The sequence below is a fragment of the Apium graveolens genome, chromosome 9, assembly GCF_009905375.1.
Source record: "Apium graveolens cultivar Ventura chromosome 9, ASM990537v1, whole genome shotgun sequence".
NCBI lineage: Eukaryota > Viridiplantae > Streptophyta > Magnoliopsida > Apiales > Apiaceae > Apium > Apium graveolens.
In genome coordinates, this window is record NC_133655.1 from 242,055,439 (window position 1) to 242,061,438 (window position 6,000).

Below are 6,000 nucleotides of genomic sequence, written 5' to 3' on the forward strand. Positions count from 1 at the left end.
TGTTGACTACTAGTGGATATGCAAATAGGAGGGCTAATTGTAAATATTTCATGCCTTGTAATTTTGTATAAATGAAGTAGTATCAACTGATAGATTAAAGGCCTTCAACGGATGAGAAACAAAGCTTCAACGGATGTCTCTAAAGCTTCAACGGATAACATCCATCAACGGATGAGTGCATCAACGGATAAAGCTTCAACTGCTAAAGCATCAACGGATAAAGCCATAAACTGATGAAAGCTTCAACGGATGCTCAGTTCAATAGCAGTTGATAGTGACAATTCATAAGCTGACAGAGGCACATGGGTTGACAGAGAAAATTGGAATGTGGTAGCCTCTTGGAGGAATCAAGAAAAAGCAGCATTTCCATTCTGGTGCAAACAAGGAAGTATTCAAAGATTCACAGATTATCTTAGATTGCATTGGATAGAGAAATGAAGAAGAAACATGTGAAGAACTATTTTATAATTGTATTTTATCTTTGTCTTCACTTGTAAACTTGGTGATATATAAACCAAGTTGCAGCTAGTAATTAGATGTGAATTTTCCAGAGCTGTTTAGAAAAACATAGAGAGAAAATCATCTAGTTTGTACTAGGAAGCAGCTGTGATCAATTCTTTGTATCACAAATTTTCTGAAATACACATCTCTGGTGGAACAACAAATCCACCAGACAAGTTTTTAAAGCCTTTGTGTTCTTTACATTTGTGTCTTGAATATACATCTGTCTGCACCTGCTCAAAGCAATTCACACACATATGTTCATCATAACACTTAGCTTTTAAAACTGCTCAAAACTTGAAAAAGTTTTGAGATTTACATTCAACCCCCCTTCTGTAAATCTCATTGTTAGTTCCTTGGGAATAACAATTGGTATTAGAGCAAGCTCTTAACATACAAAGAGTTTAAAGATCTATTCTACTAACATCATGAGTAAGAAGGATATTGGTGTGAAAATTCCAATCCTGGAAAGAGATAATTATCATCACTGGAAAGTGAAGATGCATCTACATCTTCTCTCTCAAGATGAAAACTACATCAACTGCATTGAGAATGGTCCTCACATCCCTCACAAAGTGGCCACAGCTGCCACTGCCACAGTCGCTGTTGGACAATCTATTCCCAAGCCAAAAGCAGAATGGACTGATGAAGATATTAAAGAGGTTCACAAGGACTAGAAGGCCATGAACATTCTGTTTAATGGCCTAGACAAAGATATGTTTGATAATGTCATTTACAGCCAAACTGCTAAGGAAATTTGGGATACTATGCAACTTATCTGTGAAGGTACTGAACAAGTTAGAGAAAACAAAATGCAGCTTCTCATTCAATAATATGAATAATTTCATTCTGAAGAAGGAGAATCATTGAATGATACCTTCAATAGATTTCAGAAACTGTTGAATGGATTGAAGCTATATGGCAGAGTGTACCAAGTCAAGGATTCCAACTTAAAATTTATGAGGTCTCTACCAAAGGAATGGAAGCCTATGACTGTTTCACTAAGGAATTCTCAAGATTATAAGGACTTCACACTTGAAAGATTATATGGAATTTTGAAGACCTATGAACTTGAGATGGAGCAAGATGAGCTGTTGGAGAAGGGAAAGATAAAAGGTGGATCAGTTACACTTGTAGCTGAAAATGAGAGAACTGAAGCCAGGAATGAAGAAAAGACAATGCCAAGTCTCAAAATTGGTACAAGCAAATCAGAATCAAGCAAGGGAAAGGAGCAAGCAGCTGAGGTCGAAGACAATTCCAGTCAAGATGACTCTGATGATGTTGATGAACATCTGGCTTTTCTGTCCAGAAGGTTTGCAAAGATGAAATTCAAGAAAAACACTAGAGCCACTAAGCCAAACAAGAACATGGTGGACAAATCTAAGTTCAAATGTTATAACTGTGGCACAAGTGGACACTTTGCAAGTGAGTGTAGAAAGCCAACTTCTGAAAAGAAGAAATTTGAGCAAGTGGATTACAAAAAGAAATACTTTGAATTGCTCAAACAAAAGGAAAGGGCTTTTCTAACTCAAGAAAATGACTGGGCAGCTGATGGAGTCAATGAAGATGATGATATGGAGTATGTCAACTTAGCCCTGATGGCTAATTCTGATGAAAATGAAACTAGCTCATCAAGCAACCAGGTAATCACTACTAACCTCTCTCAGCTTTCTAAAAATGAATGCAATGAAGCTATAAATGATATGTCCAATGAATTATATCATTTACATGTTTCCCTTAAATCACTGGCTAAAGAGAACACACGAATTAAAGAGAATAATTTGTTTTTAAGTGATAGGAATGCTGTGTTAGAGGGTAAGGTAATTGAGCTTGAAAAGATTAAAATCAAATGCTTATCTGTTGAGAGTGAACTAGAAGAGTCTGTTAAGAAATTAGAAGTTCTTTCTAGACAACTAGAACGTGAGCAAGAGGTAATCAAGGCCTGGAAAACATCTAGGGATGTTAGTGCTCAAATTATCAAGGTTCAAGGAATTGAATCACTCTGTGAGAATGCCTGGAAGAAAAACAAAAAGGAAATAAAATTAATTGATGGACTGTCAATGAATGTGGAATCAACGGATGATGAAAGTCATCCGTTGAAGGAAGAAAAGGAGCATCCGTTGAAGGCTCATCAATTGACACAGGCAAATGATTCTAAAAGGAATAATTTGAAAAATCTCAGTAAAAAGTTTGGTTCAACTTCCAAGAACTTTGTCAAAGAAGAAGCTAGCACATCCAAAGATGCCAGTAAGGTGAATATAGGACACATGACTTTAGATCAGTTGAAAAATAGGCTTAAGTTGGTTGAGGATAAAACGGAAACCAAAAGAAAATCTAATAGAAATGGGAAGGTAGGGATTAACAAACACAACAACTATACACCTGATAAGTATGCTCCTAGAAAAAGCTGTGTGCATTGTAGTAGTGTTAATCATCTATTTGCTAACTGCAAATCTGTTAAGAATGCTCCCATGCCTTTAACTCTTTCCATGCCTAACATGTCTATGTCACCGCTGCATGTTATGCCTGTTATGTCTCAACAGAATCCACATGCACATTTTGCAAACATGCCATATGTTAATAATCCTTATTTTGCTGCATTTAGTATGCCTCAAATGCCATACAACATGCCTATATGGAATAACATGTTTGCACAATCTATGCCTTATCAAATTCAATCAAATGTGCTAAATGATTCTATGACTAACCTTACACTTCAACCAACTGCATCTGAGATCAAGGTTGACTCAAAGCTACCTAAGTCAAAAGGTGCAGGAAGTGTGAAGTCTAGAAAAAAGACTAACAAGGCTGGACCCAAGGAAGCTTGCGTACCAAAATCAACTTGATTTGATTTTGTTGTGTGCAGGGAAAAAGAAGGAATCTATGATACTTGGACAGTGGTTGTTCAAGGCACATGACAGGAGATTTCACCCTGCTCACAGAGTTCAAGGAGAGAGATGGCCCTAGCATAACCTTTGGAGATGACAGCAAAGGGTTCACTATGGGATATGGCTTGATTTCAAAGGAAAATGTCATCATTGATGAAGTTGCATTAGTTGATGGTCTCAAACACAATCTATTGAGCATCAGTCAACTATATGACAGAGGGAATACTGTTTCCTTCAATTCTGAAGCCTGTGTTGTCACAAGTAAGAAGGACAATAAAGTGGTTCTAACTGGAGTTAGAAAAGGGAATGTGTACTAGGCTGACTTCAACTCTACATATGTAGAATCAATTACTTGTCTTTTCAGCAAAGCAAGTCAAGATGAAAGTTGGTTATGGCACAAGAAGCTGTCCCATTTAAATTTCAAGACAATGAATGATCTAGTCAAAAAGGACTTAGTTAGAGGAATACCTCTAGTGGAATTCTCAAGGGATGGACTGTGTGATGCTTGTCAGAAAGGAAAGCAAAAGAGAGCTTCATTCAGTAAGAAGCTTGAATCAGCAATTGATGAACCATTACAACTGCTACACATGGATCTTTTTGGACCAGTCAATGTATTGTCAATTTCAAGGAAAAGATATTGCCTAGTGATTGTAGATGATTTCTCAAAGTTTTCATGGACCTATTTTCTTGGATCAAAGGATGAATCTAGTGAAATCATTATCAATCATATCAAGCAAGTCAACAACCATCCAGATTTCAAAGTAAGGAATATCAGGAGTGATAATGGAACTGAGTTCAAGAATACTACCATGAGGTTGTTCTGTGAAGAAAATATGATCATGCATGAGTTCTCAGCTCCAAGGACTCCACAACAAAATGGTGTGGTGGAAAGGAAGAACAGATCACTAATTGAAGCTGCAAGAACAATGCTTGAAGAGTCAAAACTCCCAACATATTTTTGGGCTGAGGCTGTTAACTGTGCATGTTACACTCAGAATATTTCTCTGATCAATCAGGCAAAAGGCATGACTCCCTATCAATTGTTCAAGAGAAGAAAACCAACCTTAAACTTCCTTCATGTCTTTACATGCAAATGCTACATTCTAAGGAACCAACCTGATCACAAAGGCAAGTTTAATGCAAAGACTGATGAAGGGATATTTGTTGGTAATTCTGCTGGAAAATCATATAGGGTCTACAATCTAATAACCAACATTGTTATGGAATCTGTGCATGTTGTGTTTGATGATAAAAAGATTGATGGACTAACAGATGAGGGACATCATGAAGGACTCAAATTTGACAACATTTAGATATATTGTGATGATAGTGAAGATGAGAATGATGGAGATGACACTTCAAAAAGGATTCAAAATCTGTCTTTGGATAATGCACAAAATGCTGCATCAGTTGAAAGTCATAATTCAGCATCCGTTGACAGAAGTAATGCAGCATCCGTTGAAAGACAAAGTACATCATCCGTTGAAGTACATAATGGAGCATCCGTTGATCATAATTCATCAACGGATAATCAATTTACGTCATCAGTTGATAGAACTCCCAGTTCCTCACAAAGGACCAATAACAGAGGGGGAGTTTCAACCAATCAACACTCTATCTCACATCATGACAATACTGAGGCAACCTCATCTAGAGCTAATCTACCACCTCAAAGGAAATGGACCAAGAATCATCCTTTTGAACTAATAATTGGTGATGCAACATCTAAGGTGCAAACTAGAAGGGCTACTCAAGATGAATGTCTATACAGTAGTTTTCTATCACATGAGGAACCTAAGAGAGTGGAAGAAGCTCTATTGGATCCAGATTGGATTTTAGCAATGCAAGAGGAGCTAAACCAATTTGAGAGGAACAAAGTATGGAAGCTGGTACCCAAGCCAAAGAACAAGAGTTCTATTGACACAAAATGGGTATTCAGAAACAAGATGGATGAAAATGGCATTTTCATAAGGAATAAAGCTAGATTGGTTTCCAAGGGCTACTCTCAACAAGAGGGAATAGATTTTGATGAGACATTTGCTCCTGTTGCAAGACTTGAAGCCATCAGAATTTTTCTAGTCTATGCAGCCCATGCCAATTTCAAAGTCTATCAAATAGATGTCAAGAGTGCATTTCTGAATGGAGAATTGGAGGAAGAAGTTTATTGAGCCAACCTCCAGGGTTTGAAGATCCAAATTTTCCAAACCATGTGTATTATCTGTTGAAAGCACTCTATGGACTAAAGTAAGCACCTAGAGCCTGGTATGAGACTTTGTCAAAATTTCTCCTAGATAATTACTTCACAAGAGGTACTGTTGACAAAACTCTTTTCTTTAGAAATGTTAATGGCTCTACAATACTTGTTCAAATTTATGTAGATGATATTATATTTGGTTCTACAGATGATAAACTTTGTAAAAAGTTTGCTAAGTTAATGCAAAGTAAATATGAAATGAGCATGATGGGAGAGCTAACTTATTTTCTTGGATTACAAGTTAAACAAGTTAGTGGTGGAATTTTCATTAGTCAAACTAAATATATTTATGATCTTTTAAAGAAGTTTGACTTAATGGAATGTTCATCTGCAAAAACTCCCATGGCCACTGCCACT